The sequence below is a fragment of the Vombatus ursinus genome, unplaced genomic scaffold (assembly GCF_900497805.2).
Source record: "Vombatus ursinus unplaced genomic scaffold, bare-nosed wombat genome assembly UNPS02014791.1, whole genome shotgun sequence".
In the NCBI taxonomy this organism is placed as follows: Eukaryota; Metazoa; Chordata; class Mammalia; order Diprotodontia; family Vombatidae; genus Vombatus; species Vombatus ursinus.
The window spans coordinates 55750428-55778255 of NW_020954569.1; the positions used below are offsets into that span (position 1 = coordinate 55750428).

General features: G+C 36.0%; 1 pseudogene; it reads right to left on the reverse strand.

Annotated features, from left to right (window-relative positions):
* Nucleotides 1-21884: 21884 nt before the first annotated feature.
* Nucleotides 21885-27395, reverse strand: LOC114047875 (annotated as a pseudogene).
* Nucleotides 27396-27828: the final 433 nt, after the last annotated feature.

Sequence of the window (27828 nt, forward strand, 5' to 3'; positions counted from 1 at the left end):
TCTATCTATCTATCTATCTATCTATCTATCTATCTATCTATCTATCTATCTATCTATCTATCTATCTATATCTATATAAATGTACATGTAATTTTTTCCCCCTCCTACTACCCTAATACTGACAAAGGTCTCATGAGTTACAAATATCATCTTTCCATGCAAGAATGTAAACAGTTCAACCATAATAAGTTTCTTATGATTTTCTATTTCCTGTTTACCTCTTCATGTTCCACTTGAGTCTTGTATTGGAAAATCAAATTTTCTATTCAGCTCTGGTTTTTTCATCAAGAATGCCTGAAAGTCTTCTATTTCACTGAATGACCATTTTTTCCACTGCTGGATTATACTCAGCTTTGCTGGGTAGGTGATTCTTGGTTGTAATCCTATCTCCTTTGCTCTCTGTAACATTATATTCCATGCCCTGTGGTCCCTTAATGTAGAAGCAGCTAAATCTTGTGTTATCCTGATTGTGTTTCCACAGTACTTGAATTGTTTCTTTCTGGCTGCTTGTAATATTTTCTCCTTGACCTGGGAACTCTGGAATTTGGCTACAATATTCCTAGGAGTTTTCCTTTGGGGATCTCTTTCAGTGGGAGATCGGTGGATTCCTTCAATTTCTATTTTGCCCTGTGGTTCTAAAGTTTCAGGACAGTTTTCCTTGATAATTTCTTGAAAGTTGATGTCTAGGCTCTTTTTTTGATCATGGCTTTCAGATAGTCCAATAATTTTTAAATTCTCTCTCCTGGATCTATTTTCCAGGTCAGTTGTTTTTCCAATGAGATATTTCACATTGTTTTCTAATTTTTCATTCTTTTAGATTTGTTTTACAGTGCTTTGATTTCTCATAAAGTCACTAGCTTCCAATTGCTCTATTCTAATTTTTAAGGAAGTATTTTCTTCAGTAATCTTTTGAACTTCCTTTTCCATTTGGCCAATTTTGTTTTTTAGGGCATTCTTCTCCTCACTGGCTTTTTGGACCTCTTTTGCCATTTGCTATTTTTTAAGGTGTTATTTTCTTCAGTATTTTTTGACTCTCCTTTAGCAAGCTGCTGACTTATTTTTCATGACTTTCTTGCATCACTCTCAGTTTTTCCTATGCTTCTCTTACTTGCTTCTCAAAATCCCTTTTGAGCCCTTCTAAGGCCTGGAACTGATTCATATTCTTCTTGGAAGCTTTGGATGTAGGAGCTTTGGCTTCATTGTCTTCTTCTGGTTATATGTTTTGATCTTCTTTGTCACCAAAGTAAGATAATATAGTCTGACTCTTTGTGCTGCTTACTCATGATCCCAGCCAATTACTTGAGTTTTAAACTCTTTGTTAAAGTAAAAGTCTGTTTCCAATGTGAAGAGTGTACTGTCCCAAGCTTTGGGGGTTTGTACAGCTGTTTTCAGAGATACTTCTAGGGACCTGAAAATTTTCAGCTCTTCCAAGGTGGTATGATAAGGGGTGAGGTGTTTTCTCTCCACCACCACAATAAACTCCACCACACCAGTGTTCCCCCTCACCCCAGGACCACCCCTCAGAACAGCGACCCAGATCCAAGCACCGGTAAAGGAAGAGATTCCTGCCTCAGCACTGGCAAAGAGATCATGCTCGAGATTTGTGACTGAGACCCAGGTCCTCTCTCACCACAGTCACAGACTTTTCCCACTGACCTTCTAAGTTATCTTCAGCATTCGTGGGTTGAGAAGTCTGGAAACTGCCACAGCTGCCTGCCATTCAGTCTTCTGAGGCCAGCTTCAGGGTCGATGCGGCCTGTGTGCCCACACCAAACTCCTCTCCTTGCCCTGAGCGATATACTTTCCCGATCAACCATCCAGGCTGTCTTTGGCTGGAAATTTGTTTCACTCTGTCTTTTTGTGGGTTCTGCTGCTTTAGAATTTATTTAGAGCCATTTTTTATAGGTATTTGAAGGGCTTTGGGGGGAGAGCTCAAGCAAGTCACTGCTTTCCCTCCACCATCTCTCTTTTGATTTATAAAGAATTTTTTTTAAGTTTTTCTATGAATTCTTTTTGGGCAGGTGACCATTTAATGTCATTCTTTGTGGTAAGAGAGGCTATCTTTGCTTCAGTATCCTCCTCTGAAGATATACCCCATTCTTCTCTATTCCCATTTAAACTTTCTGTAGTTGGATTCTTTCTCCTTTCCCTACTTATTTTTTTTTTAATTCATAGCACCTTATTATTATTTTTAATCACCTCTAGTCAAGATGTTCAGAGGTTGGTGCCTCTAGTCTCAGTTCCTCCTTCACTGGTTTGGAACCATAATGAAGAACTCCACCATCCTGTCAGTGCCAACAGCCAACAACATCCCCACCCCACTGCTTCTGTACTCAATGGACATGTGCTGGTTCCTTCTTGCCCAGAGTTATGTCTCCCCCAGCTGGGTCTTGTGTTGCTTATCAGTGGAAGATCCCTCAATTTTCCCAGACTCAGATATAGATGACCCTCACTGTATTGTAGGTGAAAGTTTCAGTGACTGGGGCAGAGACCATCTCCCAACCCAACTAGCCCCAGAGTTCTCCACTTGTCATTTCGTAGGAACTAGTCTGGGATGTTTATTTGGCCCTTTTCTTATTGACCCCTGTTCGGCCCCAACTCTTGTTTATTTTTTAAATGCTCTATATTCTCCCTGAGGTGCTATTTTATGTTGATCATAGGGAAATATGGAGAGTTTTGAATTTTCTAACCTACTCTGCCATCTTCCTATAATCCTGTCTCTTCTGGACACCATCAATCAAGAAATTATCATGGAAAACTGTCCTGATGTCCTAGAACCAGAGGGCAAAATAAGCATTGAAAGAATCCAATGATCACCTCAGGAAAGAGGTGGAAAAAAAACTCTCTAAGGAACAGTATAGCCAAATTTCAGAAATATCAGCTTAGGAGATAATACTACAACTGTCAGAAAGAAACAATTTAAATATTTGGGAACAACAATAAGGATTACGCACAACTTGGAAGCTGCAAAATTAAAAGATTGGAGAGCATGAAACATTGTTTTCCAGAAAGGAAAGGAGCTAGGATGACAACCAAGAATCTCTTATGCAGAAAAATTAACCATAATACATCATAGGAAAAATATGGTAATTCAATGAAACAGAAGGATTTCAAGATTTCATAAGGAGACCAGAATTAAACCAAAAATTTGATCTTCAATATCAAGACCCAAGAGAAGCATAAACAGATAAAAAGGGAAATGAAAACATGAGACTCAATAGAGCTAAACTGTTTACACCCCTATGAAAAAGATGATACTTGTGATATATATTTAGTTTTCAATATTCACTTCCACAAGATTTTGAGTTCCAAATTTTCCCCCCATTTCACCCCTACCCCCATCCTAAGATGGCATGTATTCTGAATACCCTATCCCTTAATCTGCCCTCCCTTCTATCTCTCCCCCTTCTCTTATCCCCTTTCCCTTCTATTTTCCTCACGAGTAGGATAGATTTCTATACCCCATTGCCTGTATATCTTATTTTCCAGTTGCATGTGAAAGCAATTTTTAACATTTGTTTTTAAAACTTTAGGTTCCAAATTTTCTCCTTTCCTCCCTTCCCACTCACCCTCATTGAGAAGGCAAGGAAATTGATATAGGTTATATATGTGTAGTCAGGCAAAACACTTCCATAATAATCATGTTGTGGAAAACTAACTATATTTATTTCCCTTCATCCTAACCCACCCCCCATTTATTCTATTCTCTCTTTTGACCCTTTCTCTCCTCTGAAGTGTTTGCTTCTGATTACCCCCTCCCCCAATTTGTTCTCCCCTTTATAATTCCCCCACTCTTTTATTTCCTTCCCCTTTATTTTCCTGTAGGGTAAGATAGATTTTTAAACCCAACTGAGTGTGTATGTTATTCCCTCCTTAAGCCAAATCTGATGAGAATAAGATTCACTCATTCCTTCTCACCTTCCCCCACTTCCCCTCCACTGTAAAAGGTTTTTTCTTGTCTGTTTTATGTGAGATAATTTACCCCACTCTATCTTTCCTTTTCTCCTTCTTTCAGCATAATCCTCTCTCAGCCCTTGATTTTATTCTCCAGATATCAACCATTCATCTTCAAATCACTTTGTGCCCTCTATCTATCAATCTATCTATATATATAATTTTTCCCTCCCACTACCTTAATACTGAGAAAGGTCTCATGAGTTACACATATTTTTCTATGTAGGAATGTAAACAGTTCAACCTTAATAAGTCCCTTATGATTTATCTTTCCTGTTTATCTCTTCACGCTTCTCTTGAGTCTTGTACTTGAAAGTCAAATTTTCTATTCAGCTCTGGTCTTTTCATCAAGAATGCTTGAAAGTCTTCTATTTCACTGAATGTCCATTTTTTCCTCTGAAGGATTATACTCAATTTTCCTGGGTAGGTGATTCTTGGTTGCAATTCTATCTCCTTTGCCATCCAGAATATCATATTCCAAGCCCTTAGGTCCCTTAATGTAGAAGCTGCTAAATCTTATGTAACACTGATTGTGTTTTCACAATACTTCAATTGTTTTTTTCCTTTTTTTTCTGGATGCTTGCAATATTTTCTCCTTGACCTGGGAACTCTGGAATTTAGATACAATATTCTTAGGAGTTTCCTTTGGGGATCTCTTTCAGGAGGTGATCATTGGATTCTTTCAATTTCTATTTTACCCTCTGGTTCTAGAATGTCAGGGTAGTTCTGTTAATCTGGGCAATTTATATTTTTGTAAATATTCATCCATTTCACTAAGATTGTCAGATTTGTTGGCATACAATTGGGCCAAACAGTTCCTAATTATTGTTTTAATTTCCTCTTCATTGGTAGAGAATTCACTTTTTTCATTTTGATACTGGGAATTGGTTTTCTTTCATTTTTAAATCAAATTAATGAAAAGTTTATTTTATTATTTTTTTCATAAAACCAGCTCTTAGTTTTATTTATTAGTTCAATAGTTTTCTTAATTCCAGTTTTCTTAATTTTTCCTTTGATTTTCATTGAGGATGAAAAGTTTAATTGGGGATTTTTAATCTGTTCTTTTTTTCTAACTTTTTTTAGTTGCATCACCAATTCATTGATCTCTTCTTTCTCTGGATAAGACATAGAGTTGTGGATCAGTGGAATAGGTTAGGTATGCAAGATATGGTAGTCAACGACTGTAGTAATGTACTATTTGATAAACCCAAAGACCCCAGCTTCTGGGATAAGAACTCACTCTTTGACAAAAACTGCTGGGAAAACTGCAAAAGAGTATGGCAGAAACTAGGCATAGAACAAAATTTCATACCATATACCAAAATAAAGTCAAAATGAGTTCAGGATTTAGATATGAAGGCTGATACTATAAGCAAACTGGGAGAGCAAGGAATAGTTTACCTATCAGATTTAAGGAGAAGAGAAAAATTTGTGACCAAACAGGAGACAGAAAGCATTACAAAATGAAAAATGGATAATTTTCATTACATTAAATTGAAAAGTTTCTGTACAAACAAAGCCAATGCCACCAAGATTAGGAGGGAAGCAGAAAACTGGGAAAGATTTTTTACAACTAGTGTCTCCGATAAGGGCCTCATTCCTAAAATATATAAAGAACTAAGTCAAATTTATAAGAATAAAAGTCATTCCCCCATTGATAAATACTCAAAGGGTTAGTTTGAAAACAGGTAGTTTTCAGATGAAGAAATTAAAGCTATGTATAGTCATATGAAAAAATGCTCTAAATCACCATTGATTAGAGAAATGCATATCAAAACAACTCTGAGGTACCACATCACACCTATCAGATTTGCCAATGTGACAAAACAGTAAAATGAGAAATGTTGGAGAAGATGTGAGAAAATTGGAACATTAATGCATTTTTGGTGGAGTTGTGGAATGATCCAACCATTTTGGAGAGCAATTTGGAACTATGCCCAAAGGGCTATAAAAATGTGCATACCCTTTGACCTAGCAATAGCACTTCTAGGGTTGTATCCCAAAGAGATCATACAAATGGGAAAAGGACCAACACGTACAAAAATATTCATAGCAGCTCTTTTTGTGGTGGCAAAGAATTGGAAATTGAGAGGATACCTATCAATTGGAGAATGACTGAATAAGTTGTGGTATATGAATGTAATGGAATACTATTGTGCTATAAGAAATGATGAGAGAGCAGACATCAGAAAAACCTGGAAAGACTTGTATGGACTGATGCTGAGTGAAGTGAGCAGAGCCAGTAGAACATTTTACACAGTAACAGCCACATTGTGCAATTACTAACATTAATAGACTTAGCCCTTCTCAACAATGCAAGGATCTAAGACATCTCCAAAGTCTCATGATAGAAAGTGCTATCTACATCCAAAGAAAGAACAATGGAGTTTGAAAGCAGATCAAAGCATAGTATTTGCTATATTTTTCTTCTGTTGTGTTTTGTTTTCTCTTTCTGACGGTTCCTCCTATTGGTTCCAATTCTTCTTCTTTACAACGTCATTAATATGAAAGTATATATCATAGCACTGCATATGTATAGCCTAATCAGATTGCACACCATCTTGTTGTGGAAGTGGAGATGGAGGCAGAGAAAAATTTAAAACTCAAAAGTTTATGGAAGTGATTATTGATGTCAATATAAATTAATAAAAAAAAAAAACTCAAAAAAAAAGAAATGATGAGCCAGTGGACTTCAGATAAACTGGAAAGACTTACATGAACTGATACTAAGTGAAGTGAGCAGAACCAGGAGAACACTGTACACAGTAATAGCAATGTTGTGTGACTTGTTGATTGACTTGGCTCTTTGCAGCAATACAGTGATCTAAAACATGATCTAAACGATCTAAAACAAATCCAAATGACTCATGATGGAAAATGCTTTCCATAAGCAGAGAGAATGATGGTGTCTGAATGAAGATTGAAGCATACTATTTTTTTTCCTTTTCTTCTTATGCCTTCTCTCTTTTGTTCTGATTCTTCTTTCATAACATGACTAATGCAGAAATATGTTTAATATGATTGTACATGTATAGCCCATATCAGATTGTGTGCCATTTTTTTGGCCTGGGGAAGGGAGAAAAAAAAAGATTTTGGAACTCAAAATCTTATAAAACTGAATGTCAAATATCTTTATCTTTATATGTAATTGGGAAAATATAAAATATTATTAAGTGGAAAGAATAGAAATTTTTCTATTCAACTCTGGTCTTTTCATTAGGAGTGCTTAAAAGTCCTCTAGTTCATTAAATATCCACTTTTTTTTTTCTTCTGAAGGATTATACTTAAGATTGCTGGATAGGTAATTCTTGCTTATAATCCTAGATCCTTTGCCTTCCAGAATATCATCTTCCAAGTCCTCTTATCCTTTAGTGTGGAAACTGCTAAATCTTGTGTTTTTTCTGACTGTGGCTCCATGATATTTTTTTTCCTGGCTGTTCTCAGTATTTTCTCCTTGACTGGGAGCTATGGAATTTGGATATAATATTCCTGGTAGTTTTAATTTTGAGATCTCTTCTAGGAAGTGATATGTGAATCCCTTCCATTTCTAGTTTATCCTTTGACTTTAGAATATCAGAACAGTTTTCCTGAAGAATTTATTGAAATATGGTGTCTAGGCTCTTTTGTTTTTGTTTTTGTTTTTTTTTTTAAATAATGGCTTTCGGGTAGTCCTATAATTCTCAAAGTATCTCCTCTATTTTCCAGATCATTGTTATCTAATGAGATATTTCATATTTTATTCTATTTTTTTTCATTCTTTTACTTTTGCTATATTCTTTCTTAATGTCTCATGGAGTCATTAACTTCTACTGCCTAATTCTGATTTTTTTAAGGAATTATTTTCTTCAGTGAACTCTTTTTTCCATTTAGCCAATTCTGCTTTTTAATGAATTCTGTTCTCCATTGGATTTTTTGGCCTCTTTTACCTTTTACCTTTACCTTTAGTCAATTTCCTCTTTTTATTGAATATTATTTTTTTTTCACAAATGATTAGGCTAGGGCTTACAGGGTGTTTCATTTTGGGTTCCATTTTGAACCAAACATTTTATTTTTTCTACTAAAGTTTCTGATATACTAGTCTTATACTATTTAAATTGTCTTTCCTTATATTTGAAGGATTTTCAGTCATTTGTGGAATTATTGTTATTATTTTTTGTCACTGCAATCATCACATTTAATCACTTTATGTCTTAGAGATTACAGCATAACTCTTCAGCCCACACTGAGGTGATCTTTGGGCTCTCTCTATTCACTATTCTTTTACTTTGTGTTCTTTGTTTAGAAGTTCTGAACATTTCTCTTGCATCATTATTTTATGTGATATGGCTTACAGACTTTTTGAATTTTTGTTTTTCTGAGTGAAAGTTAAGTTGTCTATGTACTTCCTGTGTTTGAGATTAATATATTTTGTTTGTAGGGAGATCTTTTTTTTTGAATCTATGCTTCCAGATTGTCCTTTATTTTTGTGTACTTGTATTTGAATTCCCATTCAGTTGTCCTCCCTTTTGTCTAATGTGAGAACTACAGTAGCTTTTAACAAATAGTCCATGAATAAGACATTCCATTTCTCTACTGCATTCATTTTCTTCTAGCTGGAATGCTCCCCATCATCTGTTTTGACCTTTGACCTTCCTGGCTTCCTTTAAATCACAACTCAAATATCATTTTCCATAAGAAATCTTCACTAAGTCCTCTTAATTCTTCTTTTGATTATTTACTATTTATCTTGCATATAGATAGCTTTTTATATATTTGTTTATATGTTGTCTCCCCCATTGGATTATAAGTCCTCAAGAGCAAAGACAGTCTTTTTCTTCTTTTTGTATCTTCAGTGTTAGCATAGTATCTGGCACATAGCATGCACTTAAAATAGTGAATGCATGAATGGTACCACCATTATCTTGGTCAATTAGCCTAAAAACCATGAATTACTATTTGATTCTTTCCTTTCCTTCATTGTCTTTCCCCCTTGCAAAATTCTGTCAAGACTTACTATTATTTCTTTGAAATAATACAGTCAATTGGCATTGCCCCTTCCTAGTTTAGGCTCTTATTCCTTCCACAATACCAGGAATACTACAGTAGGTACTTATTTTTTTTCTTATTTTTTTTCTTGTTGTTACTCATTTTCACTACTACCCTATGATCTAGTTAGAAATGTCCTCCATTATTGCAGATAGGTGCTTGTTCTGTAATTTGTAGTCTTAGAATGTCTCTTGGGACACTGAGAGGGTATGTGACTTGTCTAGGTACACAGATAAAGTGTGGTTCAGAGGTAGCCCTTGAAATCACATGTTCTGTTCCTGAGAGCTGCTCTCCATCAGCTTACTGAAAGTAGTTCTCTACAACTGTTGTTGCCTTTCTGGTGCCAGATTAGTCTTCCAAAAATCCTGCTATGACTATAAACTCCTTTTATAAAAAGAAAAAAAAAACCTTCAGTTGTCCCCACTGACTATTGAATTGAGCCTGAAATTTAAGGTTATTTGCAATCTATCCCCAAATTAGCTTTGAAGATTTATCTCTAACTATAGGACATCTGAACCCTCTTTTATCATCAGTTTGAATTATCCACCATCCCCTGAATGCATATTCTGCTTTCTTACCTTGAGTCTTTGCCATCTACTTAGAATTCTCTCACTACTCCTATTTTTACCTATCAAAATCATACTCATCCTTTAAGGACCAGCTTAAATGTCCCTGACATTTCTATGTGGAGGTGATCTGCTCCTTCTCTAAAGTCTTATAATGTGACACATCATTCCGACATTACTTTGTTATGAATATATGTGTGTGTGTGTGTGTGTGTATGTGTGTGTGTGTATGTATCACCTTTTTTATTGAAACATTCACAAGGGCAATGGCTATACTTTTTATTTTCATTTTTATATTCTCAATGCTTAGCCTAGTGTCTTGCACATATGCTTCATTCCTTACTATGTGTTGTAAACTATTTGAATTCAAATAAGCCTTTATTTTTTCCATTGAATTTAATTAAATATGGTTCACTTCTCCTACTAGATTGTGCATTGTTTAAATGTAAAATCTTGCATAACTTTTTTATATATAGGACAACACAGAGCATCATAACTTATTTGAGAATAAAAACAAAGGTTTGAATAAGTATCACTTTTTCAAAGAATCATAAATTAAAAACTGCAACCTTAGAGACCAGTGAGTCCAATTCCCTCATATGGTATGGAGAAGTCCATATTATCTTTTTCAAATAAAAATGGTAGATTTATATTACTTCAAGAGCTCTCAACATCTTTTCAATGGGCATAGATCTTTATAATTCACAGTCGGATGTTTCTCCAAATGAAGGACCAGCTGCCTCCACTGTCAGAAATTCATTTCTTTATCTTATGATTCTGATCACTGATAGAATGCAAATTCTCTTGGCTGGGATAATATTTTAAACTGTTATGAGCCATTTGTACTGTAATGGGAATAAAAGATGAAAAGGGAGGAGAATAGCCGGTAGGTCAATGGCTGTACGAAAGAGAGAAAAGATTTCAAACTGAGGAGACTAAAAAATGGGAGGGCATATTATATCTGAACTTGGGAATATGCATGGGAATTTAATAGGATATGTACAAGGGCTAAGTAGGATAATATCCTCCTGTTAAGAGACAGAGTTGAAATCAGGACCTAGGTAGGGATAAAGAAAACAAATAAAAAAGACTGGGCTAGAGTGGTCCCACATTTTGTATGCCAAAATTCAAGCAGTTGAGGTGAGAAATGCATTTTAAACTTGGGAAATTCAAATTCTGAGATCACTAGAAGATCATGGGGCTCAAGGAATTTCAGGGATATAACTTATTGTTTGACTTAATTTCTGGCTCCAAAGATGAGTCCTTTCCTGATAGCTATGGGTATTCCCAGATCATAATATGTGTGCTATCAGCCTGAAGTATCTGTGTACTCTCAGCCTGAGTCAACCTGCCTCTGACAAGACAAGATTTTGGGGGCAATGGCAGAGTCAAGGTACACTTCACTAATGGCTTAATTTTTCCTGGTCCTATTATGTAGTGTATTTACGATTTTATTTTTTCCACCTTGACTAGATTTATTTTTATTATTACATCAAAGTCAACTTATACCCACCCCCTCTATATATACCCCTTTAACGTGGTGTAATACCAATACAGTTTTCAAGAGTTACAAGTGTCATCTTCCCTTGTAGGGATTTAAACAGTTTTCCCTTATTAATAACATGTTGTTTCTTTCTGTCCCATTTACCTTTATATGTCTCTCTTGTGTTTTGTATTTGAAGATCAAATTTTCTGTTGAGCTCTGGTCTTTCTATCAGAAAGGTTTGGAAGTCTCCTATTTCATTGAATATTCATCTCCTCCCCTGAAATATTATGCTCATTTTCACTGAGTAGTTGATCTTTGGTTGTAATCCAAGCTCCTTTGCCTTATGGAATATCGTATTCCACACTCTATGAACTTTTAATGTAGAAGCTGCAAGGTCCTGTATAATCCTGACTGTGGTTCTATGATATTTAAATTGTTTCTTTCTGGCTGTTTGCAGTATTTTCTCTTTAACCTGATAGTTTTGGAATTTGACTATTATCTTTCTTGGCATTTTCAACTTGGGATCTCTTTCAGGAGGTGATCGGTGGATTCTTTCTATGGCTATTTTACCCTCTGGTTCTAGGACCTCAGGGCAGTTTTCCTTTATGATTTCCTGAAAGATGTGTCCAGGCTTTTTTTTTTTTTTTCATCATGATTTTCAGGTAGACCAGGTGTCTCTCCCAGATTGATTTTTTTTTTAGGTCAGTTGTTTTTATCAATGAGGTATTTTATGTTTTCATCTATTTTTTCATTCTTTTGTTTCTGTTTATCTGATTCTCACTCTCTCATAGAGTCATTAGCTTCCATTTGCCCAATTCGAATTTTTAACAAATTCTTTTCTTCTATTAGATTTTGTATGTACTTCACCATTTGGCCGATTGTATTTTTTAAGAACTTGTTTTCTACAGTTAATTTTTGTCCTTCCTTTTCCAAGCTATTGACTCTCTCTTGCATACCTCTCATTTCTTTTCCCAATTTTTCTTCTACCTCTCTTTTGACTTTTAAAATCCTTCTTGGGCTCTTTTAAGAAGGCTTTTTGGGCTTCAGATGAGTTCATATTCCCGTTTGAGTTTCCAAATACGAGTTTGTTGACAATATTGTCCTCTTTAGAATTTGTCTTGATCTTCACTGTTTCCATAATAAAAATCTATTGTATGTTTCTTTTGCTCATGATGTTTTTTTATTTCCTGGTCTTTAAAGAGATTGAGCTCTTCTGCTGGGGAGCAGGGCACACTGACCCAAGTTTCTTGTATTAGGAGCCTAGGGCCTGGTCACTGGCTTTGTGTGCTGGGGCCTCCGATGTTGGCAGTTGGAAGCTATAGGGTTCTGGCAGCTTACCTGGTGTTGGGCTGGAATCAGCAACACTGGAACTCTAGGGGTAAGATTGGATAGTCTGGCCCCTGGAGGTTACCTGCTCACCCAGGCTTTTCCTTCCTTTTGCTTCTTTCAGTTACTTTCAGATGGATGTTGCAGGATGTTTATTCACCTGGAGCCCCTTGGAGCATTGCTTCCCAGAGTTTTGCTGAGGCACTGGTAGAGCCAGTTGCTGCAGAATGCCGAGGCACCTGGTGGTTTTCTGAGCTGGTTTCCACTGGTTCCCCTGCCCTCAAAGAGGTCCTTGGGGGTCCAGGTCTCGGTGTTTACCTGCTCCACCACCTGGGCTTCAGAATCTTCTCCTGGTATGCTGAGGTGGGTCTTTCCATTAGCTTGCTGGGATGCCTCCTGTTCTATAGTGCTCCCCTTAACCCAGGGTAAAAGGGGCCTTTCTCATTAATCCCTCAAGCTACCTGGACTACTGGACTGCTGCAACCCATCTTTCTTCTGGTTCAGCTGTTCCAGGGTTTTTCCTGGGGTGATATTTTCTGGGCTTTCAGAGGTTAATAAGGGAAGGTGAGAGAAACTTACTTCTTAGTCCACCATCTTGGCTCCTGGAAGTAACTTCCTTCTATTTATGCTTTTAACTATGGCAACAGAGTCATCTTTGTGATGTGTAATGTAACTAAATTATGTTTGAAATACAAAGGTACATTCTTTAGACTGTGGGTTTTTAATCTTGGGTTCATAAAGCCCCTAGGTCTATGGATAAATTTCAGTGAGTTTGTGGACTTGTAAATGAAAAAATACATATTTTCACTAATTTCTAACTAAAATTTAGTATTTCTGTAAATTATTTAAGATTTTTTTCCAAGAAGAGTTTATAAGCTTTATCAGACTGCTAAATGGATCCATGACACACAAAAGGTCAAAGAACTCTTGCTTTAAAAGATCACTTCCAAGGGCAGCTAGGTGGGGCAGTGGGTAGAGCACCGGCCCTGGATTCCAGAAGACCTGAGTTCAAATGCAGTCTCAGATACGTAACACTTACTGGCTGTTTGTGACCCTAGGCAAATCACTTAACCCCATTGCCTAGCCAAAAAAAAAAAAAAAAGATCACTTCCTCCAAATTTGACTTGGGGAATCAATTCATAATTTTCCTTGTATTTTTTCCCCTATTTCCCACAACCAACTATACTCACCCCAACCCAATTGGTTAATTTGGTATTCTCCTTACATAAAATTCCAACTTCAGTCCATATGTCTTTGCATAAACTGTGTTTCCTATTCTTGGATTATTTCTTCCTATCATTGTTCTTGGGTCCACTACCTACTCACTTCAAGTCTCTGTGTATGAAACACCTTAAATAGGTATTTCTGATTTCCTTAGTTGTTTTACCCTTCTACCTATCTCACCAAAATCACTGTGTATTTATTTTGAATATATGATATACAAAATGATTCCTGAATATATTGTAACACCCTAGAAAAATGTGAGCTTTATATACCTCTTTGGTGGCAAAGAATAGTGCCTTGACCTTTCCTCCTGGTCTTGAGGTTCTCTGCAGGTTTTTCTCTTAGATTTATCTGAAAATCAGGCCTCTTTGCAAATGGTGTGGTTTTCCTATCTCTTCTTATATATTCTCTCTCTCTCTCTCTCTCTCTCTCTTCATATATATGAATATATATATATATATATACACATATGGATATGTGTATGCACATGAATATCGATATGTATAGATATGTATATGCATGTGTTTGTGCATATATACAAACACCTACATATGTACACAGTTGTATGTATATACTTATACGCACACATATATACACATACATATGTACATATACACATATATGTTTATATATGTGTGTATATATCTATATCTATCTATATCCATCTCTCTCTCTCTTTCTCTCTCTCTCTCTTTCCCTTCCCTCTCTCTCCCTCTATTTATCCATCTGTGAATTTCTCCTGAAAGACTGGAATGCTTGGACCAAAGCTTCTGGCAGTTGGTTCAGGAAAGAAAAGATAATCCAACAACACTGGCACATTGCACTTCACATTGGCTCCTCTTTTTGCAGAGTTGAGGTTGGACAACATTCTTTTTTTAAGTATTAATTGTTTTTTTTTGTTGTTTTTTGTTTTTTGTTTTTAGTTTTCAACATTCACTTCAATAAGATTTTGAGTTTTAAATTTCCTCCCCCTCCCTCCACTCCTATTTCCCCAAGAGGGCAAGCAATCTGATACAGGCTCTACATATACATTTATGTTAAACATATTTTCACATTAGTCATGTTGTAAAGAAGAATTAGAAACAATGGGAGGAACCATAAGAAAGAAGAAACAAAAAAAAAAAGAGAGAGTAAATAGTATGCTTAGACCTGCATTCAGGCTCCATGGTTCTTTTTACTGGATGTGGATAGCATGTTCCATCTTGAGTCTTTTGTAGTTTTCTTAGGTCCTTGAAAGGCTGAGAAGAGCTAAGTCTAACAAAGTTGATCATCACACAATGTTGCTGTTACTATGTGTACAGTGTTCTGGTTCTGCTAACTTCACTCAGTATCAGTTAATGTAAGTGCTTCCAGGTTTTTCTGAAGTCTACCTGCTTATCATTTCTTATGGAACAGTAGTATTCCATCACATTTATATACCACAACTTGTTCATCCATTCCCCAATTGATGGCTATCCCCTCAATTTCCAATTCTTTTTCCACCACAATAAAATCTGCTATAAATATTTTTGTACATATGGGTCCTTTCCCCTTTTTTATAATTTATTTGGGATACAGACCCAGTAGTGGTATTGCTGGATTAAAGGATATGCTCAGTTTTATAACCCTTTGGGCATAATTTCAAATTGTTCTCCAGAATGGTTAGATCAGTTCACACCTCTACCAACAATGCATTAGTGTTCCAATTTTCCCACATCTTCTCCAACATTTATCATTTTTGTGTTTTGTCAAGTTAGCCAATCAGGTAGGTGTGATGTAGTAACTTAGAGGGATATTTTGTTAGCTGGTTCTCTTTCTCTCTCTCTCTCTCTCTCTCTCTCTCTGTGTGTGTGTGTGTGTGTGTGTGTGTGTGTGAAGCAATTGGGGGTAAGTAACTTGCTCATGGTCACACAGCTATTAAATGTCAAATGTCTGGGGTTAGAGTTGAATTCAGGTCCTCTTTACTGCAGAGCCCGTACTCTATCTGCTGTTCTACCTAGCTGTCCCCCAAAACATGGCATGTACACAGCAGAACACAGGAGAGGATTCTGAATGTATAGAATAACTTTTCATTTCATAAAACCTATGTATTATATACTATGTGTTATGTTGAAAGCTGTCCATCTTTTCTTTGCTTTTTTGAAGGTTTTCTTTTGTTCTCTGCTGTACACTTTTTACTTTATTCTTTTTTCACCTTTCTCACCCCTACTCCCCACCTTGAGGCTATAATTAAGGATAGATATATGTCTATGTCTATCTATATCTATCTATCTATCTGTATAAACTATACACACACACATACATACATATATTCATACATACACAAACATGTACTTTCCTTAATAGATTCTACTCTTAATGTTTGTTTCTATGTTTGTGGGTATCTCTTATTTCCTATTTCCTGTTTCTCCTAACTCCTCTACTTTACTTCTAACTGGTACCTTGCCCTCTTTTACTTACCCTATGCCCCCCTGCAGCAATCCCTCCCTTATTGTCACATTCCCTAAATCTAACACCCTTTTGTAAAGCTCTTTGACCTATTCTATCCCCATTTCCTCTAAAGGTCCCTCCCTTATCCTCCCATTCCTCTAAATCTAAATACCTGTCTATACCCCACTTTTGACTTATTCCTTCACCCTCCTCTCCAAAGATCCCTCTTTTATTCTCTCTCCCCTCTGTATCCCCTTAGAGTATTATTTCTTTCTAAATTTAGAAGACTTTTATACTCTTCTAAATTTACATATATTTTCCCCTCTTGAACCCATTCCCAATGAAAGTAGGTTTCCAGAACTAACAGCCCCCTCCCCCATCTAATTCCTCTATATTTGTTCTTCCTCTTGTACCTTGTTTGTATAAGATGGTTACTATTTAGCTGTTCTTGAATGGTGTTACTATTTGAAGTCATATCATATTCAGGGCTACCTCAATCTTTCTTATAAGCTACCTAATTACTAATAACAATCTTAGATACACGTTTTACATTTAATACATGAAAGGTGAATATTCTGTCCTTATTGAGTCCCTTGTAAGTGGTCATTGGTATGTACTTTATATTTCTCTTCCTTCTTGTATGTCAAACTTAATATTGGGTTGAGGGATTTTTTTAAACATATTCCTAAAATTATGATGATTCATTAAATGTTCATTTTTTTTCATAAAGAATTATGCTGAGCTTTGCTGGGTGTGATATTTTTGCCTGGAAGCCCAGTTCTTTTGCTCTTCTACATATAGTGTTCCTAGACCTTTGATCTTTTACTGTTACCACTGTTAGGTCTTGTGAGATTCCAATTGTGGTACTGCCATATGTACATTTTTTTTTCTTGTTGCTCATAATATTTTGTCCTTGAGCAGGGTGTTTTGGAATTTGACCATAATATTCCTCTGAGTTTTCCTTGTAGTATATCTTTCAGGTAGTAATCGTGGATTTTTTTTCCTATTTCTACTTTCCCCTCTTGTTCTAATGCTTCAGGACAATTTTCTTTAATTATTTTTTTGTATTTTTGTATCCACTTTTTTTAATCATAGTTTTCAGATAGTCCAATTATTCATATGTTTTCTATTCTTTGATCTGTTCTCCACATCAGTTGTTTTTCTTATGAGATGTTGCACATTGTCTTTTTTTTATTCTTTATACACACATATGTATATGTATGTGTGTGTGCATACATATATATATGTATATGTCACTGGCTTCCCCTGCCCAATTCTGATTTTAAAGGAGTCATTTTCTTCCTTAATATTCTGGATCTCCTTTTGTAATTGATTAATTTTCTTTTCATAATCTTTTTGTTTTTCATGGATTATTTTTCTTTTTAGTTTTTCAGCAATCACTCCAATTTGATTTTTAAAGTCTTGTTTAAAGTTCTTCAATGAATTATTTTTGGGCAAATGATCATTTGGCATTACTCTTTGGGGTAGAAGAGAATTTCTTCACTTCAGCATCCTCTTCTGAAGATGAACCCCAGTCTTCTCTATTCCCATAATAGCTCTCTATGGTTGGATTCTTTTTCCTTTTCCTGTGCATTTTTTTTTGTAATAGTTTCGTTTTTATAATCACCTCTAGGCCTGAGATATGGGGGATTGTGCCATTGTGCCTCTGGCCTCTGATCCTCTTCAGTTCTCCTCTCTGACCTTGAACTTGAACCAAGACCCCCAGACTTCTGTAAATGCACATAGTCAGCTATGTCTCTGCCCCACTGCTTCTTCATTCACCATGCATGTGCTGTTTCCTTTTCTCCCTTGCTATTTTCTACAGCAGAACTTGATCTGATGTTTCCTGTCAGCTGAGGTTCCCTAGATCTTCCCCAGGTCAGAAACCCAACTCCCCTTAATATCTCAAAGGTAAAAGTTCCTGTTCTTGGGGCTAAGCCAGTGTCCCAAAACAGCAAACCCCAAGACTTATCTCTTGTTGTTTAAGCAGTCCTCAGCCTTGAGGTGTTTACTCTTCACTGGGAGGAAATCTCTTCCTGGGATTTTTCTTCAGATCTTCTCTGATTGTCCCAAGAGTACCCCTGTTCTGCCCTTACTATTATTTATTTTCTTACTGTTTATTCATTTTCACCACTCAATGTGTTGGCCCAGAGGCACTATTTTATCTCTTTTGTGGAGGAAAATCTTGAGACCTTGAAATTTTCTGACCTACTCCACCATCTTCCCAAAATCCTCTCCCTCAATTGTTGTTTTAATTTGCATTTCTCTACTCAATAATGATTTAGAGTATTTTTTTCCTATGACTATATATAGTCATCTGAAAACTTCACCTGAAGACTACCTATTCATAATATTTCCCCATTTATCAATTGGGGAATGACTTGTATTTGTATAGATTTGACTTGAGTCTCTGTGTATTTTAGAAATGAAAGCTTTATCAGAGACACTGGTTGTAAAAATTGTTTCCCAGATTTCTGTTTCCCTTCAAATCTTTGTTGCATTGACTTTGTTTGTACAAAACCTTTTTAATTTAACATAATCAAAATTAACCATTTTGCATTTCATCTTCATCTCTTGTTTGGTCATAAATTCTTCACTTCTCCATAGATCTGATAGGTAAACTATTTCTTGCTCTCCTAGTTTGCTTAGTTTCACATTTTATCTTTAATCATGTACTCATTTTGACCTTATCTTGGTATATGGTGCAAGATGTTGGTTTATGCATAGTTTCTAGCATACCATTTTCCAGTTTTCCTAGCATGTTTTGTTAAGTAGTGAATTCTTATCCCAGAACCTGGAGTCTGTGGGTTTATCAAGCAGTAGATTACTATAGTCATTGACTGCGGTGTCTTCCGTACCTAACCTATTTCACTGATCCACCATTCTATTTCTTAGCCAGTACCAAGTAGCTTTGATGATTGCTGTTTTATAATACAATTTTAGATCTGGAATGGTTAGGCCACCTTTCCTTGCATTTATTTTCATCAATTCCCTTGATATTATGGACCATTTGTTCCCTCAGATGAAATCTATTATTTTCTTTTAGCCCTATAAAATATTTTTGGGTAGTTTGATTGGTATGGCAGTTAATAAGTAAATTGATTTAGGTATAATTGTCATTTTTATTATATTAGCTCAGTCTACCCATGAACAACTGATATTTTTCCAGTTATTTAGATTGGATTTTATTTGTGTGAAAAGTGTTTTGTAATTTGTGTTCATATAGTTCCTAAGTTTGTTTCAGCAGATAGACTTTCTAATATTTTATATTGTCTACAGTTAGCTTATTTTTTTCAAAGCTAATTTGTTTTTGCTGTTTTTTTTAATTAGCTTGCTTTTAGTTTTCAGCATTCACTTTTATAAGACTTTCAATTCTAAATTTTATCCCACTCCTTCCACTCTCCCCTCCCCAAGATGGCACGCAATCTAATATCAGTTATACATGTACAACCATATTGAAGATATTTTCACATTGGTCATGTTGCAAAGAAGAATTAGAACCAAAGGGAAAAACTAGGAGAAAGGAGAAACAAAAGAGAGAGAGATGAGAGTGGGGGGGGGGAGAGAGAGAGAGAGAGTGAGAGAGTGTGTAAATAGTATGCTTCTATTCGTATTCAGACTCCATAGTTTTTTTTCTGGATTTGGTTAGCATTTTCCATCGTAAGTCTTTTGGAATTGTCTTACATCATTGTATTGTTGAGAAGAATTTAGTCTATCACAGTTGGTAATCACACAATGTTGCTGTTACTGTGTACAATGTTCTCCTGGTTCTGCTCACTTCACTCAGAATTAATTCGCATAAGTCCAGGTTTTTTCTGAAGTTCAGAGGCTCATCATTTCTTATGAAATTATAATATTCCATTACACTCATATACCATAACTTGTTCAGCAGTTCCCCAATTGATATCCAATTGATAGGCATCCTCTCAATTTCCAATTCTTGGCCACCACATAAAGAGCTGTTTTAAGTATTTTTGTACATGTGAGTCCTTTTCTCATTTTTATGTTGTCTTTGGGATAATGACCTAGAAGTGGTATTGCTGGGTCAAAGGGTATACACAGTTTTATAGCTTTTTGGGCATAGTTCCTAATTGCTCTCCAGAGTGGATGGATTAGTTTATACCTCCACCAACAATGCATTATTATAAAACAGGAGGTTTTTACCTGGGGTCTGGGAAATTATATTTAAGCTTTTATTTAGTATTTTCTTTTCCTCAGGTACACGTAAAAACAATTTTAATATTGGTTTTTAAAACTTTCTCTCTCCCTACCTGTCCTCCCCATCGAGAAGGCAAACAATTCCATATAAGTTATACATGTGTAGTCACACAAAACATATTCATAATAGTCATTCTGTGAAAGAAAACAGACAAGAAAAAAGTCAAGAAAAATAAAGTAAAAAAAAGTATACTTCAATCTGTAGTCAGACACTATCAATTATTTTTTTTGGGGGGGAATGGGTAGCATTTTTCATTATAAGTCCTTCAGAGTTGTCTTGGATCATTGTACTGCTGAGTGATAATTAAGCCATTCACAGCTGATTATCTTGCAATATTGCTGTTACTTTGTACACAGTACATTTCAGTTTGCATCAGTCCATTCAAGTCTTTCCAGGTTTTCTGAGAGCATCTTGTTAATCACTTTTTATAGTACAATTATTCCATCATAATGACATACCACAACTTTTCAGCCATTCCTCAGTTGGTGGGCATCCCCTCAAATAATAATTTTTTACCCACAAGAAAAGAGCTGCTATAAATATTTTTGTACATGTAGGTCCTTTTCCTTTTTATTTTCCATCTCTTTTGGGATACAAACAAAGTAGTGGTATTGCTAGGTCAAATTATATACATGATTTTATAGACTTTTGGGCATAGTTCCAAGCTGCTCTACAGAATGATTGAATCAATTCACAAATACACCAACAGTACATTAAAGTCTCATTTTTCCCAAAGCCCCTCCATAGATTATTATGTACCTTTTCTGTCCTATTAGCTAAACTAATATGTATGAGGGAGTAACTCAAAATTGTTTTAATTTATATTTCTCCAATCAATAGTGAGAGTATTTTTTTAATATGGTTATAAATAGCTTTGATTGTTTCAACTGAAAACTGATCATATCTTCTGATTATTTATCAATTGGAGAATGACTCTTATTTTTATGAAAATTGACTCAGTTCACTATGTGTTTGAGAAATGAAGCCTTTGTCAGATGAACTTGCTTCAAAATATTTTTCATAGTTATTATTGGTAACTGTATTTCCCAATTCTATCCCCTCGTTTATTCTATTTTCTTATCCCTCCTCAATAGTGTTTTGCTTCTGATTAACCCACCCCCAATCTTCTCTTTCTTCTATCATCCACTCACACCCTTTTGTTTTTCCCTTCCCCTTCTACTTTCCTTGTAGGATAAGCAAAATAGATTTATATACTCAGTTGTGTATGTTATTCCCTATTTGAGCCAATTCTGATAACAGTAAGGTTGATATATTTCCCTTCACCCCTCCACTTCTCCTACACTACAAAAGATTTCTTGCAGCTTTTATTTTTCAAAAAATGAGCACTGGGTATTTTTTTTTAACACATAGTAGTGTCATGCCATATGTATCTCACAACTGCATATTTTAGTAACAAATGAAATTAGTAATATTTAGATAATTCATAGTGTATTTATAAAATGTTTTTTTTATCAAAATACACTTCTCACTAAGATAAATAAATAAAATCCAAGCAAACCCACCTACACAAAGTTAGAATCAACTTTGGTAGATTTCAGTGTAATACATAGTCCATAACTAGCATGTTTGCCCTTTCCCCCCATTGCTGCTCACCTTCTGGGCTAAGAATTATTTAAAATATTTTTATTAAGATTTTATTATGTTGATATATTTCTCATTCCACATCATCTTTGGCCAAGTTCTGTGCACTCACAATTCTCTGGCTAATTGTTGGCAGCTTAGTCAGAAGCATCTGGAACACTGCTGATGGAAGAGTCTGCTGTAAAATTCGCAACAACTGCTGTGGCTGCCCACATACAGCAAGGCATTTATCAAGTGGTCAACACCCTTTTCATATTCACCTTGGGCTAGTAACTCCTCACCAAGCTGTATTTCTTCAAGAAAGAACTTCTGAACAACTTCTGCATCTTTAAGGTTGGGTAACTTGGAAAGCCCAGTTCTCTCTTTAGCAAGCTTCTGTTTCTTTCTTCACTCTCGGAGCTTGTTCTTGAAGTTGGGGTCACTCAGTCTCTTGTGATCAAACTAAATACAGTCTCTGATGAAGAGGGCCTCACATACGCTGGTGGTGATCACCCCACTCTGGCCCACTGTGTTTCCGGCTGCTGCTTACGGTGGAGGTAGCAGCAGCAGTGCCGTCCCCCGATGACCCTCAAGCCAGGAGAGTAGCTTGCCTCTTTTATGTGAGATGATTTAGCCCATTCTACCTCTCGCTTTCTCTTTCTCCCAGTGCTTTCCTCTCTCACTCCTTAATTTTGTTTTTTTAAATATCATCCCTTCATAGTCAACTTACACCTGTGCCTTCAGTCTATAATTGCTCCGTCTAACTGCCCTAATAATGAGAAAGGTCTTATGAGTTACAAGTATTATCTTCCAATGTAGGAATGTAAATAATTTAAATTAATTAACTCCCTTATGAGTTCCCTTTCCTGTTTACCTTTTTATGCTTCTCTTGAGTCTTGTATTTGAAAGTCAAATTTTCTATTCAGCTCTGGTCTTTCCAACAAGGACACTTGAAAGTCATCTATCTCATTGAATATCCTTTTGTCCCCTTGAAGGATTATATTCAGTTCTGCTGGGTAGGTGATTCTTGACTGTAATACTAGCTCCTTTGCTCTCTGGCATACCATATTACAAGCACTCTGATTCATTAATCTAGAAGTTACTAAATCTTGTGTTATCCTGACTAATGCTTTACCATACTTGAATTGTTTCTTTCTGGCTGCTTGCAACATTTTCTCCTTGACCTGGGAACTCTGCAATATTCCTGGAAGTTTTAATTTTGGAATCTCTTTTAGGAGGTGATTGATGAATTCTCTCATTTTCTATTTACCTTCTGGTTCTAGAATGTCAGGGCAGTTTTCCTTGATAATTTCTTGAAAGATGATATCTGAACTCTTTTTTAGACCATAGCTTTCTGGTGGTCCAATAATTTTTAAATTACCTCTCCAAGATCTATTTTCCAGGTGAATTGTTTTCCAATGAGGTATTTCACATAGTTTTCAATTTTTTTCATTCTTTTGGTTTTATTTTATTTTTTCTTGATTTCTCATGAAGTCATTAGCTTTCATTTGCGCCATTCTAATTTTCAAGAAATTATTTTTTTCAGTGAGTCTTTGGAACTCCTTTTCCATTTGGCCAGTTCTGCTTTTTAAGATATTCTTCTCCTCATTGACTTTTTGGACCTCTTTTACTACTTGGCCTAGTCTGTTTTTCAAGGTGTTATTTTCTTCAGTATTTGTGTGCATGTGTGTGTGTGTGTGTGTGTGTGTGTGTGTGTGTGTGTGTGTCCTTTACCAAGTTGTTCTCTCATTTTTCTTGATTTTCTTGCATCACTCTTATTTCTCTTCCCAATTTTTCACTACCTCTCTTACTTGATTTTAAAAATGCTTTTTGACCTGAGACCAATTCATATTTTTTTTTGGAAGCTTTGGATGTAGAAGTTTTGACTTTTTTGTCTTTTTCTAAGTGTGTGTTTTGAACTTCCTTGTCACCATAGTAACTTTCAATAATCAAAGTTTTTTTTTTTTCCTTTGTTTACTCATTTTCCAGCTTATTAGTTGACTTTTAAGTCTTTGTTAAAGTAGGACTCTGCTTCCAGGGTGGAAGGTGCACTGTCCCAAAATTCAGATGTTTTGTGCAGTTGTTTTCAGAGATTCTTCTAGGGACCTGTAAGTTTTCAATCCTACTAAAATGGTACGATTTAAGGAGAGCAGTTTATTAATCTCCTGACCTGTACTCTGGACTGTGAGCAACCACAAGCACTCTTTTCTGCCCTGGATCTGTGAGAAGGCTCCCCCCCTCCACTGTGGCTGCAAGCTCTGCTATGCTATTATTCCTCATCACCCTGGGACTGATATCCAGGACCTGAATTTAAATATGGGTAAAACCACAGAGTTCTCCCCTAGTGCTAGCAAAAAGATGATCCCCTTGTTGTCTGTGGGTTGAGAGTTCTGGAAGCAGCTGCTGCCCCCACTGCTGCTGATTCAGTCACCCCCAAAGCCTGCTCCTGGTTTGCTGGGGCCAGGGTTGTGCTGGCAGAACCTGTAGTATACTGTGCTCCACTGTCTCCCAGGTACAATGAACCTTTCCTGCTGACTTTGTAAGTTGCCTTTCATGTCTGTAGGTTGAGATGTCTGGTAACCACCACTGCTGCCTGTGATTCAGTCACCCCAAGGTCTGCTCTGGGTTTGCTAGGGCCTGGTCTGCACTGGCAGATCCTGCACTGGACTGTGCTCCTCTCTCAGCCTGGTACAACAGCCCTTTTCTGATGACCTTCCAAGTTGTCTTGGAAATTTATTTTGCTCCATCTTTTTGTTGGTTTTGCTGCTCTAGAATTTCTTTAGAGTCACTTTTCAAAGGTGTTTGAAGGGATTTGGAGGAGAGCCCAAGTGAGTCCCTGCCTTTACTCTGGGAATTCCTCTTTCTATCTCTTGCTGCTGGGCTTAGTTAGTGGCATATAGAAAAGCTGATTTTATGTGGATTTTTCTTTATATCCTGCTACTTTGCTAAAATTGTTAATATTTCAAGTAGTATTTATTTGATTTTCTAGGATTCCCCAAGTATGCCATCATACCATCTGCAGAGTGGTATTTTTGTTTCCTCATTGCCTATTCTAATTCCTTCAATTTCTTTTTTTCTCATATCTAAAGCTAACTTTTCTAGTACAACATTGAATAACAATGGTGATAATAGACATCCTTGTTTCACCCCTTAACTTACTGGAAATGCTTCTAGCTTATCTCTATTACATATAATGCTTGCTGGTGGTTTTAGACAGATACTACTTATCATTTTAAGGGAAACTCCATTTATTCCTATGCTTTCTAGTGTTTTTAATAGGAATGGTATAATATTTTTTCAAAAGCTTTTTCTGCATCTATTGAGATAATCATGTTTGCTGTAAGTTTTGTGGTTGGTATGGTCCATTATGCTGATAGTTTTCCTAATATAGAACTAGCCCAATATTCCTGGTATAAATCCTATCTGGTCATAGTGTATTATTCTCGTGATAAGTTGCTATAATATTTTTGCTAATATTATATTTAAAATTTTTGCATCTATATTCACTAGGGAATTGGTCTATAATTTTCTTTCTCTGTTTTGCCTCTTCCCAGTTTAGGTATCAGTACCATATTTGTATCATAAAAAGACTTTGGTAGGACTCCTTCTTTGCCTATCTTCCCAAATAGTCTATATAGTTTTGGAATTAATTGTTCTTTAAATGTTTGATAGAATTTGCTGATAAATCCATCTGGCTCTGGAGAATGTTCCTAGGAAGTTCATTTATTACTTGTTCAAATTTTTTTCTGAAATGGGGTTATTTAAGCATTTTATTTCATCTTCTGTTAATCTGGGCAATTTATATTTTTGTAAATATTAATTCATTTGACTTAGATTGTCAATTTATTGGCATACAGTTGGGCAAAATAGCTACTGATCATTGTTTTAATTTCATCTTCATTGGTGGTAAATTCACCCTTTTCATTTTTGATACTGGTAATTTGGTTTTCTTCTGTCTTTTTTTAATCAAATGAACCAAAGATTTATTTATTTTATTGGTTTTTCATGAAATCAACTCAGTTTTATTTATTAGTTCAATAGTTTTCTTAACTTCAATTTTAACAATCTCTCCTTTGATTTGCAGAATTTCTAGTTTGTTTTTTCTAGCTTTTTTTATTTGCACAACTAGTTCATTGATCTCTTCTTTCTCTATTTTATTCATATAATCAATGTGAGACATAAAATTTCCCCTAAGAACTACTTTGGCTGCATCTCATATGTTTGGTATGTTATCTCATTATTGTCATTTTCTTGGGTAAAGTTATTGATTGTTTCTATGATTTATTGTTTGACTTATTCCTTAGGATTAGATTATTGTTTCCAATTAATTTTTAGTCTACCTTTCCATGGCTCTTTATTACATGCAATTTTTTATTGCATCATTATCTGAAAAGGATGCATTTACTATTTCTGACTTTATGCATTGGATTGTTGGGTTTTATGCCATAATACCTGGCCAATTTTTGTGTAGGTGCCATGTACGGCTGAGAAAAAGGTATATTCCTTTCCCAATTGATAAATGGTAAAAGGATATGAACAGGCAGTTCTCAGATGAAGAAATTAAAGCCATCTGTAGTCATATGAAAAAATGCTCTAAATCACCATTGATTAGAGAAATGCAAATCAAAAGAACTCTGAGGTACCACATCACATCTATCAGATTGGTCAACATGACAAAACAGGAAAATGATAAATGTTGGAGAAGATTGCGAAAGGAACATTAATGCATTATTGGTGGAGTTGTGAAATGATCCAACCATTTTGGAGATTAATTTGGAACTATGCCCTAAGGGCTATAAAAATATGCATACCCTTTGACCCAGCAGTAGCACTTCTAGGGCTATATCCCAAAGAGATCATACAAATGGGAAAAGGACCCACATGTACAAAAATATTCATAGCAGCTCTTTTTGTGGTGGCAAAGAATTGGAAATTGAGAGGATGCCCATCAATTGGGGAAAGACTGAGAAATTTGTGGTATATGAATGTAATGGAATGTTCATCATATGATGAACAGGCTGACTTCAGAAAAACCTGGAAAGACTTGTATGGACTGATGCTGAGTGAAGTGAGCAGAACCAAGAGAATGCTGTACACAATAACAGCCACGTTGTGAGATGACTAATATTGATAAACTTAACCCTTCCCAGCAATAAAAGAATCTAACACATCTCCAAAGGCCTCGTGATGGAAAATGCTATCCACATCCAAAGAAAGAACTGTGGAAGTTGAATTGTTATTTTTTTCTCTTCTGTTGAGTTTTATTTCCTCTTTTTGGTGGTTCCTCCTATTGGTTCTAATTTTTATTTACAATATCACTAATGTGACAATATGTTTAATAAGAATGTATATGTATAGCATATATCAGATTGTGCACTGTCTTGGGAAGGGTGGTGGGGAGGAAGGGGTAGAAAAATTTTAAACTCAAAAGCATATGGGAGTGACTGTTGATAAATAAGAATAAATTAATAAAAATTTTTGAAAAGGTGTATTCCTTTCTACCCCTACTATATAGCATGGAGAGTTCCACTGCTGAAGGATGCCTGCCCACTGGGGGCTGCACTGAAGCACAGGGAAGTCCACTGCTGGATGCCTCACCAACCATGGTTGTCCAGCACACATAGTGGTTCATTGAGCTGGATTCTGCTTGTTCTCATGGCTGCTAAGGCATGTGAGGTGGTCTTGGTGTTGGTGTTTGCCTGCTCCACTGCTCTGGGGCTCAGGATCTCCTGCTGTTTGCTGAGGTGGAGCCTGCTGCCAGCTTACTGGAATACTTCTTGTCCTGTACTGTACTCCCCTTTTACCTAAGTGTTATGGACCTTGTTTGCCAGTCCTCTAAGTCTCCTAGATGAAAAGACTGGCCCACCATGTCTTTCCATTAGCTCCACTGTTCCAGTATCTGTTCTGGGATGCTATTTTATGGGTGTTCAGGGATAAGAATGGGAGAGAGACAGCAATGTACTCCTTACTCCACCATCTTGGCTCTTAGGAGGCCGAAGACTTTCTTCCCCTTATTCACAAGTTTGTAATAGAGAAGA